Genomic DNA, 16,462 nt, shown 5'->3' on the forward strand with positions numbered 1-16,462 from the left:
TGAACATACAACTACATCTGTGAATATTTCAAGCGTCTACATGTTGCCGATATTAATATCGGTCAAAAAACAGTGAAAAATTACATTTGTTGTTCAATCAAATATTTAATATTTTATTCTGTTTTTAGTATTTATTTTAGTTATAGCGGCTAGAAATACATAATCTATAAATCAACTGTCTAGCTATCATGATTCATGAGATACAGCCTGGTGACATAGAGAGAGTCGGACAGTGGAGTTTAAGTAATAGGGTCCCGTTTTTACCCTTTGGGTACGAAACCCTAAGAAATGAGGTCAATAGTGAGGAGGTAGTGAGAGGGGTTCTGTACGTTATAAATAAACATATCCAGATCTTGAGAGATAAAATAAATATGATATAAGAAATTCCTGATTATCCTATCATTCGATCAACCAATTACGTTGGGCATAATTTAAAGCTGTACGAAGATGTACGGAATTTTATTTGATCAGGTATAGGTATTTATTATTTTCATTTTATTTCACTGATTATTCGTATGATAATGAGATAATTGCTGTGTGAATAATGTCTTAAAAAGTAAAGTTCTTTTAATATTCATAAAGTTTAAGAAGTTATTTTTAAAAGCTTCCTAATAATAAACCCTAACATCTGCAATATATTATGTTGCTAGCTGACCCTTTGCGTGTGCGATATTGTTTATCAAACATTTCACTTTTTGTTGTTGTACAACAAACATGTTGTCGAGATGTTTAAACATGTTTAAACATGGGTCAAGACTTTCTTTGGACTTGGAGATTCGGTTTTCAGGAGAAAGGCAAGAGCTCTCCTGAAAATGTCACATTATGAAAATGTAAAATAAGCTCGTGTATTTACTTCCAGTTTAGTTATTGGGATTATTTATTATGTGTAGTTATTGGTATTTGTTCCTAGTGTAAGGACTTTGCTGGCTTGAATCAACCTGAAGTGGAATTGTGTAAAGCAATCGTTATCATTTGACAGTTCATAACGTACGATTATTCTGTCAAACGTTTTATTTAACTGACTTTCTCGTACGTTATGAACTGTCAAATGAATACGATTGCTTTACACAATTCCACCTCTGATTCTGTGATTCCTAGAGCACATAGAGTTGGCCAATTTACCTATGACTACTGTTTCTAAAGCTTAGCTTTGACTCCAGTTGTTCCAACCAAAATAGAAGTGTATGGAACTTTTCACCTGTTAACAGGATTTGTTGCTAGTGTAAGGACATTGCTGACTTGAATCAACCCGATTCTGAAATTATGAAATTATGGAATTATTTATTTGCAGAATGTGGTACATTAGATGTTACATAATGAAATGGAGCAGAACACATTCGCCAGATATGAACCAGCATGCAAATGTTTTACACAAGTCAATTTATGTCTGTGATTCGTAGAGTACGTAGAGTTGCTCGATTTACCTTTTACGACTGCTAAAGATTAGATTCTAGTATCCTATGCCTATAGCCTTGACTCCAGAGGGCTGAGTGTGAGTTTACGTCAAACGCGCTCACCAGTGAGCGCGTAAAAAATGACATTAAATGTATGACAGATTGTACAGCACCCCTAGCGAAAAAAAATCAAGAATTATCATATATTTTTTAGATGTTGTGACGACTGGCTCTTAGAGCCTAACCCTTAGCTTCACGCTCACCGGTTGGTCCAAATAAAGAAGTGTATAGAACAAGTATTCACCTGTTAAGGTAAGGTTTTAGAACCAGCAATAGCTGCCCACCGGCCCCTAAACATAGCTTAAGAATAAACCCCGCGGCGGTACGAATCTGCATATTATGGAGATTCCCGCCGTCTCCGCGTCTGCTTTATAAACATATAAACATTATGTTTTATCGTTTTTCTCAAATCTGAAGTAAACGGAGGTCCAAGCATCAAGTGCTATTTGAATATCGTGAATGTATAAGTGAATGTTTGTGAAAATAAATTATAAATTAAATAATTGGTGGGGCACAAACTTTGCCCTTTATGGGGTCGAATTCGAGACTGAGCTTTAAGTACTAGTGATTGAATGCTTTTATCGACATAAATTATTATAGTCCAGTCATTATAGTAAGTTCACCTCGGAATTCGAGATACCCAGCTGTAAGTCTGTAAATACGTGTATATTGACACCCTAAAAGTTGTCTCAAAACCTACATATGGTAGGGTGTAAGCAACTATTAAATTTTAAGGTCAAAGGTCACAAAAATCGGTTTTTTGCGCTTTTTTGGAAATATCTCATTTCCTATGGGTTTTTTGCTATTTGTATTTATTATCAATATTGTAGAATACTAAATTCTCTACAAATTTTGTTTAAAAACTTTTTTTATACGGTGAACCGTTTTCGAGATAGAGGGCGGAGAGCGCGCGGTCACTGCATCACTTCAGGTCTACTTAAGCGGTTTAGATTTTTCATACAAAAGGATTTTCCCGCTAATTCCTGTGGGAATTTCGGGAATTCCTTGTTGTAACTAAGCTTTGAGTTTACTAAGGTACCTACATGCCAAATTTCAAGCGTCTAACTTCCGTTAAGCGTTTAGATTTTTCATACAAAAGGATTTTCCCGCTAATTCCTGTTCCCGTGGGAATTCCTAAGTAAACTATAACCTGCCCAGGTGTATGAAGAATAATTGTACCAAGTTTCGTTAAAATCCGTCGAGTAGTTTTTGTTTCTATAAGGAACATACAGACGGACAGAATTCTATACATGAAATATATTTTCAAAATAACTATCAGGGGGTGATTAGTGATCGATACTGATGCCAAAAATGCAATCAGTAAAATTTTTGTCTGTCTGTCTGTCCGTCTGTATGTTCCTTATAGAAACAAAAACTACTCGACGGATTTTAACGAAACTTGGTACAATTATTCTTCATACACCTGGGCAGGTTATAGTTTACTTAGGAAATCCCACGGGAACAGGAATTAGCGGGAAAATCCTTTTGTATGAAAAATCTAAACGCTTAACGGAAGTTAGACGCTTGAAATTTGGCATGTAGGTACCTTAGTAAACTTAAAGCTTATTTACAACAAGTAATTACCGAAATTCCCACGGGAATTAGCGGGAAAATCCTTTTGTATGAAAAACCTAAACCGCTTAAGTTGACCTGAAGTGATGCAGTGACCGCGCGCTCTCCGCCCTCTATCTCGAAAACGGTTCACCGTATAAAAAAATTTTTTAAACAAAATTTGTAGAGAATTTAGTATTCTACAATATTGATAATAAATACAAATAGCAAAAAACCCATAGGAAATGAGATATTTCCAAAAAAAGCGCAAAAAACCGATTTTTGTGACCTTTGACCTTAAAATTTAATAGTTGCTTACACCCTACCATATGTAGGTTTTGAGACAACTTTTAGGGTGTCAATATACAAGTATTTACAGACTTACAGCTGGGTATCTCTAATTCCGAGATTCTTACCTAATTTAAGCTTAAATGACTGGACTATTATGGTGAGCAAGCACCATGTTTTACGTTGGTCCTATGAGAAGACCAAGGATCCTTTATCACAAAAAGTTTAAAGTTTTCCAAAGTTTACAAAATCATACAGGGTTCTTTATTTGTACCTGTTAAAATGACAGTTGGCACTAATTCCCGCCACTACAAGACAGATAAAATAAAAAGGTTTTTTTCTCCGTCTCTCCCCCGCTGTACAAAGAGCACGATTCAATTCAAATAGGTAGAGAACGCGGTTACGCAAAGATGCGTTCGAAAACTTCGTCGTCTTTTTTCTTTTTTCGCTCCATTCATCCTTTCTGGAGTTGGCTTATTTAACAATGCCGTGTGTGAGTATGCAAATTGTCTTTGATTGTCTAACGCACGCTCCTTTCGGCCTGTTGCGTCCACAGACAAAACGGAGTGACGCATCTGTCATCTTTGATATTAAAACGGTCCGTTCACCACATTCGGAACACACAATAATGACTATTTTTTTGTCCCGACTCCGTCTGCAGGCGATGAAGTAACTTTTTTACTAATGAAATATCTCTAAGGAATGGAGTCAGTTTTTCAGGCGATCGCCTCTCGTCTCGATAATGCCCGCTGAATTTTCATGAGTGCAATATTTATCGTGTTGACGCCATTACTGTGAGCCACCGTCCTTTCCATACCCTTTGTGAATGACAAAAACTGTCGCCGCAGCGCGAATATACCTTTATCGTATCGGTGTTTTTTTACTGTTGTTAATTCCTCAGATAATGACTGGAGTCAAATGACCGGGCGGCAATAAGAAACTGGGGGAATTTCAGCGATGCCCGCGCAGTCTTTTAAGCGTGTTTTTTGCGCGGGCAAGTCGGTCGGCGGCGGCCAGAGTTTTTTGCGGCTCCCGATGAAAACCGTAATGGCATTTTATCGTGCATAAGAGCGGAGGGAATCATTAATTATTTATAATAAGCGGCTAGCGCCGAATCGACGCCATGTTTGTTTTCGGCCAGTTCTACGATTTTTTTCGCGGCATTTTCGCGGCAGTGTGCAGCTCTGATTGGCCAGTTTTTGTGGTGTCTGAAAGTAGGTTGTAAACGATCATTAACACAAATGTGCAATGGCGACGGGCGGAGTAAAAAGCAATGTGACAAACGAGTCATTATGTGTTAAAACGCATGATCTCAGATTCTGTGCCGACTGCTGCGTACGCGCTACATGATGTATTTATTTTATTGGGTGCGCTGTAATGTTGCCGCGCTTTTAGTATGTAGGCAGTGTGAGGGCAATGGTTCGCCTGAAAAAAGCTTCAGATACGTCTTTATAATTTTACAAATTTATTGTAACTTTTACTGCTTTTAACCAAAGAATCGTACATAATGATGATAAATGCAGCATCTCTTAATAAAATGTAACTCCTTACCTTGCCTGAAGGCCTGAAACTGAAACCTATAGAAATCAATTCATCCAAACAACTATCTACAAACTATGAAAAAACTATATTAGGCTTTGTTTCATTTAACAAGAAAATGTGTTTTTTAAGTTTTCTTAGAAGTCGAGACACGTTAGCATTAACTAACCCATAATTAGACATTTATAAACAAGACTTTTTCGTACACAGTAGCCATAATGACACTATACATTGTTGAAGCAATTAAGCTCCTATGTAAGCACGGGCTAATAACCGCACATAAAATTGTACATTTCTTGCTTGAACTAGTTTCAATTTAGCTAAGTTAGCTGTACGTCATTGCTCGTCACTATGCATTACAATATTTGAATCCAATAAATCAGTCACCACCTCTTCAGCGTCCCTTAGCGAATCCTTAATGTATGGTTTACTACCGCTACAACCTATGAGAACGACTTACATATTACGATGCCACATAGACTAAGAGCTAGTGAACGCCAGACCCACGTCATTTTATAAAAGCTGAAAGTTTGTCAGCGCATGCTCCCAATATAGGATATAATGTTGGTGAATTATGAAGTTTGGGTCATCGTGGGTTTGGCAGCTACCCTAAAAAACTGTCTGGCAAGGAGTTGGAAATGTCAAAACTAACATAATTCACCAACATTATATCCTATATTGGGAGCACACGCTGACAAACTTTCAGCTTTTATAAAATGACGTAGGTCTGGCGTTCACTAGCTCTTAGTCTAACAGTCTTATTTAGTCGTTCGTAAAATGTAGAGACGCGCGATCTTTTCCATTATACACAGCGTTGCTATTTATAGAGACAACCTGTCAAATATCTATTTATATTTCAGTTTTTACACTTAATGAGTAATGGACACAAATACTCACAATTATGCGACATTAGTGCAAGCATTCGCGTTTTTGTCGCGCGTTCGCGAGCGTTACAAAAAAACGACATCGACCGTTGACATAATATTGTCGACAATATTCGCTTTTTAAAAAGTCTACGTTAGCATCCAGTGCTATGTAGGCCATCAATATTGATAAGTTTTTGACAATAAATGGTATTTTGTGAAAATTTAAACGCATTTATGATGGACAAGTGTACAAGAGTGACAATTTATGATGATTATTTATAAGTTTTTTGTTTTATGCGTATACGCATGCGTGTGGTGGCGACGCGCGCTTGAAATTTTGATGACAGTCGTGGCTTATGTCAATGTCACAGGGTTTTTAACTCAGCAAAATACAATGAAATACCTAAATTCAGTAGTTTAATCATCAGAAACCTTTTTTTTTACTTTTTAATTCCGTAAATAAAATTCTTATAAACAAAATATTTTTCAGCTCTACTTTCTAACAAATCTTTTAAGTTTATCTGCGCATTATTTTTTAGTCAAAAGTCCTCAAGTCTATTTTATTAGCATTAGAAGTTGTAAACAATTTGACTAGTATTATTAACCCTAAACGATTTCTTAACCGACTTATGGTCAGTCAAAAATCTGAATATCAACCCTTCATCGCCCAAGAAATGGACAACGCGATCTAATCTCCACTTACAGCTGCCGGGCAGATGTTTGACTCATTGATTTTCCATATTAAACTCTACTCCAAAGAAAGAAGATTCAGTTTCGAATAACAAAAAGTATGATTCCATTTGGGATACAAGCCAATTTGAAAAGATAAAAGTTGTAACTCATAAGTGTGGGGGTTAAAGTCGATTTTAAAACCATAGTTCTCTTTTGAATTTGTCGAAGTTGATTTTTTAAATGTTTCTATCGGTTTTAAGAAAAGTTTACTTAAACTTTATTTCGATAGATGTAGAGACGACATTTGTAAGTTTTTTGATGTTATTGGTAAAGGTCAATGACCTCGGCTGATGTTTTATTGAATTTTGATATTATTGTGATTGATTGTTTACTTAAAGGGGCAAGTGTTGAAAAGTAAAATCTAAACGCCTAATTCTTTGGTTAAGAGCAAATAATATGACTTCATTAGATTTATTTTACCGAGATGTCAGTGAGACAGAAGGTTAAAAGGTTCCATAAAAATAAGTACAGCAAGTCCATACAGTTTATAATAATACCTATGATAAAAAAAAACTGTGTGTCAAGATCATACGACCCTTAAAAATAACAGTGACCCAGTTCTCTACATTTCATTCAAGGGCAGTCTACTTTGCAAAATAATTACGCGACGTTTTGCCTTAACAGATTGCAGGCAGAAAAATAATTTTACCCTATTATTTTTAAACAAAATACAATCAAGGTATCGACAACTGTCATTTGACCTCAATGTTACCACATTGATAAAAAAACAACACATTTTAAAAAGTATTCCACGTTCGAATTTCAACTCTACCATTAAAAGTTTAAGAAAAAGGTACTTTTTGATGGACAACGTTGGAGTTTGTAAAAAGTTTAATGACAGGATATGAACCGAGACTCGGGCGTATTGTTTGTTTAAAAAAGCCAGTAAAAACCCTTTGACGGTCATTGTTTAGGCTTTCTTTTGGGTATTAAGGTCAATAAAGTTTATTAGTGCTGGCAGTTGTTTTAGTGTCGTTGATGATTAATCGATTTTCAAAAATGTAGTCTGTCGTCAAAAGATATAATATTGATGATTATTTTTGAATGACCAATATCTCGCTTTAATGTATCATGGTCACAAAAAAAGACGCTAGTCAAAATCGATTGATTTTGAACAATAACAATAAATTAGATAAGAAACCCTGAGGCAAAAGGGTTACTTTCAATTTCTTCCCTAATTAATTAACGCTCGCAACACATGTTTAGACATGTACTATTTGTCACGCTTTCTCTAGCCCAAAAACCATAAAATACATTAGTCAACATCTTTAACAACCCTTTGCCACCTGTCGAATTGAAAAAATAATCAAAAAAGTAAAACGTCAGTTGCTTTCCCGCCTTTTCGACCACAGAGATTTGTTTTATTTCTTTTTAATTGTCGACTTGGATCATTGCGGATGAGCGGCATCCTTTTTTTGGAGGTTTAACTGATTTTGATGGCCAACGAATCGGAAGTAACATGTGTTCTTTCGAATCATCATTATTTTTAATGTATTGATAAAACTTTTTACTGGTGTTCAAAAAATAATTGTCGACTGTTCACCTACTGATACCTAAGTATCAGTCCTTTGGTATTGAGTAACAGTTTTAAGATTTAAGTTACTGTTTTATAAGGTCAAAGAAAAGCATGGCTTTTAAAAAAAATAAAGTGCAGTCAGTCAAAACAAATAATAGTTACTTAAACCAGATTTTTTACTATTTTTCATTTCTTTTTTTGAATACGCACCTGTAGCAAGGGAGTATAGAGGGCTGAGTGTGAGGGCCAAAGAAAAAATGCTAGAAAAAGCACACTAATGATTCAATCGTGAGAATCTCGGTGCATGGCATGGGAGAGGTTTTTTGCCGTGTTTCTTGAGTATCAAAAGGAAATAATAAATACTATTGAGGTTTTATTGACGTTAGTAACGCATTTAATAAGGGAGTTAATGATTAATTTCCAGAAGAAATTTTATATTTTCTTATTTGTTTTCACTACATAGGTAGGTGTGCCAATATTAATTTAACAAGTGACGACTCTATGTAAATATGTATAAATTATTGTTTATGTCTTTTTCCATTCCATCCAACTTTTGTAATGAAAATAAAGTAAGAAATAATATAATGTCAAGACATCCGTGAATATTTGTTAATAAAAGTCTATTAAAAAGACGTAAAGTGGTCAAAATAACTTTACACGCTATAAAACCATTCAATTTAATTTTACGCACCTTGTCTTTAATCTGGATAATCTCCTATCGGAAACTATTTATATTCAAACGAAGCTATAACTTTTTTGACCCTCACAACTGGCCAGTCGCCCCCATTCCGGTCTTTTTTGCTCGACCTCTTTACACTCTCGATTTTTTATCTATGCCGTGTTTGACGTTCTCACGGAAGAGGCTGAATGGACGCAGTGTCAGACTAGGACTTTTTTAAGAAAAAAACACGGAAGGGTTGAATTAAAATTATTATAGTGTCTGTGGGAATGAATGACCCCTGATGTTATGATTTTTTAGCATCCGGTAAGATGTAATGAGAGGATGTGGACAGACAAAAGTATTCGTTTACATTGACTGGACCACGAGTGTAGGGTTACTTAGATGAAGGTGCTAGGGGAGATTTGAAGGGTTAAATTGTCTCAATGGACGAATGTGCGTTAAGCTTGGTCTAGCCGCGTTATGGGAACCGTTGGATGTGTTAAACGTTTTTAATTGCTTTATGTCCAGTATCACTTTGTGTTAAACGTTGGGACATAAATGTCATTACACACTAGTTACGTATTTTGCCAAACGTATCGTTTAGTTGACGAAGATCAGTGTTTTAACTTTATAAAGTGTAGTGTAGTGTACTGTAATTATAAATAATTATAAGTGAAATAGTCAGTTATATCAGTTAGTTAAAATAACAGAACATTAACAGTGAAATTATTTTAGCGCGAATGGTCCCGGATTCGTATCCAGATCTGGAGTAATTTCAGTTGATCTTTTGTTATAAAATGGCTTGCGTTTGAGTAAATGCTCATAAAATACCTATGTTATTTTTAACAATTTTTTTTTATTGACCGTTTTTAATCTACACATTTCGGAAAAAAATTAAAATTATTAATAATTTGCTATAATGTTATACATAGAAAAGTACCTCATTACATTTTCTATCAGACACACTGCTCTACTTTCGCGGGCACGCCACGGCCGGGGTCGCGCGGACCCGAGTACCGAGCCCGCGCAAACAAACACGGGAAGGGTTAACTACCGCTCACTGACAGATGGCCGGCGCAGGGCTGGCCCTTGCGTTAAACGGTTAAACTCGCAACGGTAGGAGTGGATAAGGAGTCATAAAATGATAATAATATAACAATAGCCGAGTCATAAAAGAAGATATTAAGCAAATTTATTTTGATTTTAAACTTTCGCGTTCTATTTCAATTAAAATAGTAAGACACGGTTCTTAACGCCAAGCCGTGAGTACATAACGTAACTCATTAATAAACGTCGCGTTAAGACCCGTGTCTTACTATTTTAATTAAAATGTATTTTGACTATTAAGTAAAAAGTATAGGACTATATTATTGATATAAGATTTTCTTAGTTCAAATAAAATAACAACCTAAACAAACAGCCATACACTCCATGCCTACATGAGCAATATTATTATGTATCATAAAACTTACTAACACTTCTTATTAAAGGAAAATTCGAATTAAATTTCAAAAATAATTTTATTTGATGTTTCTGTAAATAAACATGCGCGACTCACATACAAAATGCTGATGGTTATTTACTGGATAATTTACTTAATAAACTTTTTTGAACAATAATGTACGATTTTACGTCATCTATATTCGCGCCAACCCTACCACACCAATTTGTGCCTCACAGTCGGGGGTGGTCAAAAACTGGCAATACATTTTTTCTCCCCATTTTTTGAACCAAAAAATTGAAAAAGCGTAGGTGACGTGCTAACCATCGCTGCCACAGGTATCAATTATGCAGTATTAAAATAGGAACATGTGTAAATTAGATAGCGCCCCAAGCAAATTGTGGCTTTTCAATTTTGTTGTCAGAATAATTTCGAATGATTGATTTTTGATATAAACCCTTTTTCCAGTGTTGAAATCGGTAAAAGAAAAAATGAGTTTAACTTGACAAGATAAAAAATCAAACATTAATTTTAGAACTTATTATGCGAAATCCTTAAAGACCAAAAAAAAAGAAACGAAAGTAAAATAATAAGAAGACAATGCAAAATTGGAACACTATAAATATTTCCGATTGTTTGATATTTAACGCTAATAACTACGAAATTACAGTACCTATATTATGTAAAGATACCAATGTCTAGCACATTATTTTAAGTTATACCTTTTCATCATGAAAATGCGAGTATACGTTGAAAATAAAAAATTAGGCTGAGTTGCACCACCGTATTTTAACCGTAACAATAACTGGTGATTTTTGTATGGAGTTTGTCAGATTGACGTTTGTCAAAATTAAAGTAAGATGGCGCAACTCAGCCTTAATAATCCCAAAAAAAATTTTGGGATATCCAAAAGCTTACAAGAGCTTCACCAAGGTGCTAAATGGTAACCGTAGCCGCGTGCGCATATCGATTATACTAATTAAGTATGGCGCCACCAGTTCAAACATTGCGGGGTGTACGGTATTGACCGACTTCGAAAAAGGAGGAGTGTGTATTTTTTAAATTTTTATTGTTTGAGTCATGGGCTAACGCTGTAGTTTCATGGTAGAGCCAATTACTATTGCATGTATTGAAACTCGTTAATAGTCTCTACTATTTTGCGAAGTGGTAGGAAACGTGACATAAAACATTGCTACTTAATAGATTTTCATTTATTTTACAATCACATTTGTGCAATATCTTTAAAGACGATGTAGAGACAAAACTCACACGAATGAAATACAAAAAGAGTTTGTGGTTCAAGTTTAATAAAATAAATAGGTAAACAAAATGGGAACTTACGAAAACCATGCTTACAATGATTGCCAAAAAATAATCGGTTCGGGTCGGGAGCGCACAAAAAAGTAGGTTTTGCTAAAATCGCGCGGTGACCCAACGGATTCAGACTAAAAGTTTAGTTACGTTTTTTATAAAAAGTTAGAGGAAAACGTTTTTGTCCAATTCATATGTTTTAATAATATCAACGATGCTATAAAACCTCAATATCAATGGCCAAGAAATGTTCAATGGTTGGCCTTTGTTCTTAGGCGACTACTCAAATAGGTATCTAAAATATTTTTTAACTCATCGAAGTCATAAAACCTGGCTGTAATTATCCAGAAAAAAACTAAATTAAAAGTCTCAAAAAATAATCAAACGCCCAATCTTAACCTGTGGCAAAAACCGAAAAAACACATGTCCGCTCTAATTTCTTTATTATGTTTGATTAACCCTTCAAACGCCGCGTAATTACAACAGATGCATTTTGATTAATTAGTCAAAAAACCCTTTGGGTCAGCGCAGCGCCACCTGCCCACGATTCACTTTCGATTACAAAAAACAGGGTAAGTGTAGTCTTGTAGAGATTTAGAGCTAGAGTTCCGTACAATCAGATCTCTGTGAACTCTGTCAATTCGTGACGTAGAAACAACCGTAAAAAAAACTTATACAAAGGTCAACTGGAGGAGAATGCCGAATGATATTAAGTTCGCCTTATGTTCTGTGATGTGATTAAGTTTTAAATAAATAAAATACCCTCCATTTATTATTTTGTTTAATAATTACCTAGTGCTTGTGCACATTTTTATTGATATTAACTGCCAAATGCCCATAAGAAAGATTTAGAATTTTCATATTACCCATGTAACTTAGGTTTTTTAGGTATTTTTGGATATAAAAATGCCTTTACTTTTTTTCAATTTACAAAATAACAGCAACATAAAGAAATAAAATCAAAGCACGCTCAGCTAACTCGTACCTAACGATTTCCAACGTCTCTACCTATCTCCAAAAGGCACCCGATGATTTTTTCGGGTTAATCTCATATGTAAATCGGCCAGTCATTGTCTTTTCGGAGTTTTCGGCGGAAGTCATGTGGCCACGGTTTTTGTTCACTTTCATTATACTCGTCGGAGATCATTAGACAAAGGGAGATGCAGCTTGAGATCTTGTTCGGATCATTTAATAGTCAATTGTAGATTCACACCTCGGCAATCGTCAAAAAAACACCTAGGTATCAAATGATTTGGTCATCGTGATGCATAAATTATTAATAATAATGGCAAGGGTTAAATATAAATTTTTAATAGTTATTTTTTAAAATTAATTGTCATTAGAATGTACGCGCGATTGCAATTTCTATTGTTAGAATTTCCGATATTCTTCCTGCCTATTGCACCATGGCGATAGTAGAAATTGCATGGCTAACGTAGGATTTATTCCATTTTATGGAAGGAGTTAATTCTTAGTAAAGAAGTTCATTTTATTTCTGAGTGATTTTAAAATCCGATTACCAATATCTAAAACTCTACTAAAATACATTCTCAAAGAAAAAACAATACCCTTAATACATTAGCATACTTATACAAACTTTTTTCTTGAGCTAAGACGTTCTGGCACGAATTTCGCACGGAAGCGACCATCAAAAAAATAAACTTAAAAAACTCTTTCTAGTTAGCACGCAACCTGTACAATGACTCTATTAATATTCATAAACCAAGACACATTACGCATATCAATCACTGTATGCAAGTGTTAAAAAATACGCGATCGCATGCAAGATCACATCCCCATCTTTGTTTTCTATGGCTGCACTATCATTAGCGCCTTTGCTTTAGGAGCTTCTTTTATTCAAATTTCGAAATCCGAACGCTTGACAAAGACTTGTTTTTGTTTATCGGCTAAAGAAATTAGGTTTTATTCAAATGGGGCATAGACAAGGCAGGTAGGGGAGTTTTTGTTCTTTTTGCGTCGCGTCTTGGCATAGGCGGGCTAATTACAATCGTATGTTGAATTAGTTGCGATTTTCACACGGAGCGGAATGCACGTGTGTATGCCGCTGCGGTAAGTGAGTAGGTAATTACCACGATGTTTGTTATGGAAATTACATTTTACTAAAAGATAGATCGAGATGTGACTGTAGAGGCGTGACTTTTTTTACCATTTGGGTAATTTTTAGTCCTTCTACTTACTACAAATTACGATTATTTTTAGTAAAAAAAAAATCTGGTTTAAAACTTATTCTTTTAATAAATTCCACAAACATATTAGAAAAGTATGTTTTTACAACCTTTTTAAGTACACAAACCCTAAAGTTAACGAGATTTTATTATACCTCCCTAAATAGCAGATTAAATATGGTTGTAGGAAATGAGGGATATTATTTCAGTAAAAAAGATTTTGGAAAAAATATTACATCAATCAGAGATTAAAAAACATAACTTGTGTTTAATGAATAACATCAGTTTACAAGAGTCGCTTTTATAAAGATAGCATTCTTCTCGTATTAACATTAAAAGAAACCAGTCCATGATAAGAAAGCTCCCAAATATTTCATTATGTAGCTAGAAATTACTGTTATTTAATATCGTTTATTATTATTAAACATCGATTCTAATTGCGTTTTTTTCCTATTCTAAAACTTTTTTTGATACTCTTTTCTCCAAGAAACCGTGAGACACGCATAAAATTAAAAACAATAATAAGTTAAGTATGCAAATGTGATACGTGACCACGTTTTTTAAGATAAAAAAGAATGAAAAAAACAATAGTCTGCCCGGTCGCACCCCTTCGCAGTTAAAGGAACGTAATTTGCATACGCTGCTGTGGCGATTTTTTTATCGCACACAGATTATGCAAAGCGGTTTTTTGGACATCGCAAAGCGCGAAAGACTTTTTTTTTCTAAAAAAAAGTTGAGAGTGATCAAGAAAAAATGTTCTCATGACGCTCCGCTTTTTTTTGACAAGACATTGAAAGGGTTAAGATATTTTTCTAATAATTATTCTTTCATGAGAACCTAAACATGTTTTATGGATAGATGTTTACCTAATAAGCAATGATTACACTCATGTTAAGCTCATTAGTTAATGAGCTTAATTACGTTATTAATATTAATAAAGAAATTCTTATTAATTGTTCAATTATCGTACTTGTATGTTTAATTATTTATTTACTCAGCAGTTTTTTTCTGTCTGCCCTAGTGGAGACGGGTGTTCTTTATTGAGTTTCTTAATTTTATTAAAGTTATTATTTGAGAATTCATGTAAATATCACTTTAAATATAAAAACTGGCTGCAATGGTTCAATAAATATTCATTGAATTAATATTAAACAAACAAATGCTTTTTTTGGTAATGAAATGCTTAACACGCAATGTGTATGTAAACGGAACTGAATACAAAAATAATTATGTAAGCTGCACACAAAAATTATAAATAAACTACATAACCTTTTCAATTTTTTGTTGCATGTAAACTTTTTTTACCTGCTCCAGGGGTGGAGTCGCGACCCACCCTATTTTTTCTAGAACTAATATCTATCGGAGGGTGGCAACATTTTTTTCGTGTCATGGCGTCGGTCGATATTTTTCCCGCCAAGACAGCTCGCGCGTTTGTTTCGAACAAAGACTTGAACCCTTTATGTAAAGCATTATTCATCTATTTTTTCGTCCGGTAACGGTTGGCGCGATTCTTTTCGGTAATGACTGGGGTGGAATGAAAGGGTTGTTTTTTATACGCGCCTCCTCACGCGATTTGGTGCAGCGAAATCGGTCGGCGCACGCAAAATTTTGAGTTTGGAAGCTTAATAATTTTGAATGCTAACGGGATTAGGGCCTTGGAATAGGTTTTGAGGTCCTGCCTCACCTATAATTTATGGAATTTAATGCGGCTAAAAGTTGGTTGCCTATAATCTTCTGAATGGTTTTTAAAGTCAAGATTTTAATAAGTGGTTCCCTTTAATAGCGCATAAACAAAGCTGATTCCGTGGCTTGATTGAAAGTAATATTTTCGCAAAGACATTCAAAGTTTTAAGATCCACGACATAATAAGAAATTATATTCTAAAACTCAGAATATGTCGTCAAAACATAACACGAAAATAATTTTGGTAGATACGCTCAAAATAAGATGATAAAATATGTAATATCTCTACTTAGGGATCAAATCTAAAACCTTAGATTCGTTATCCATTTACTTAACAGTTTACTTACACCTACATTACCTAGGTACTCTTGTTACAAACCCACGGTGGTGATGTTTAATCGTAAGTCATTAGTTATTACCTACTGTAAAGCTTGTGAGTTACTCGAATCGACACTCATCCACGCTCACAATATTTCGCGTATAAAATTATTATTAGAGTAATTATTCAAAAAGCCAGCTGGATGCAAAAGAAGTTTTTTGTCGCATAATCGGTTCATTTATCCAGTAATTGCTTGTAAGTAAAGCGTTTTATAATGTTTTTTAACGACTCCGAACAAAACTTTAGCGGGCAATCTTATTAACACGGCTATTATACAGAATGACATACAAGCTTGTCAATCTTAAAATTTCTCGCCCATCACCATATTTTAACGCATTTTATCGATAATTTGACGGATGCGCTGCCTTCACGTATTGAGCAATTCCAGCAGCATGAATAATTTTTCTTTAACATTTGGAGAATCGACGAGAAGTGACTAATCGAGTTCTCAAGTAGAGATCACGGCAAATATGGTGTAGGGCGCTACTCTACCCCACGGTCAAACGGACCTACAGATGCTAAAGAGGACGTTTATTACGATGGATAACGGAGTACTTATAGGTGGTTCCAATTTATTAGATCTCCAAACAAAGAATAGTTAAGCATCTTTAAACTAAAGACGCTAAACTCGAGACGCTGAACGTCTCGTAGTGCAGGGAAAGGTTGAAGGCACCAGACCACCAATGAATGAGATGGACAGACGGTCAAGGCCGCAACTAAGTGTTCGTAAATGTACCCGGAAAGCTGCATTCTGCGAGAAATGGCGCCTTATTGCAAAGATCATCACCCATCGTGATTCACAGTGCAGTAATTAAGCGTGTTTTTAGTTTTTTAAGCTAATTATTTTTTCTATTC

The 16,462-nt window shown here is 34.8% G+C and overlaps 1 protein-coding gene across 3 annotated transcripts in view; it reads left to right on the top strand.

Moving 5' to 3' along the window:
- Positions 1-16,462, top strand: part of nab (NGFI-A-binding protein homolog) — a 38,929-nt gene that overhangs the window by 7,752 nt on the left and 14,715 nt on the right. The gene's annotated exons all lie outside the window — the stretch shown is intronic.

Source organism: Ostrinia furnacalis, unplaced genomic scaffold (genome assembly GCF_004193835.3).
Source record: "Ostrinia furnacalis isolate ACB-3 unplaced genomic scaffold, ASM419383v2 OfSCF1486, whole genome shotgun sequence".
NCBI lineage: Eukaryota > Metazoa > Arthropoda > Insecta > Lepidoptera > Crambidae > Ostrinia > Ostrinia furnacalis.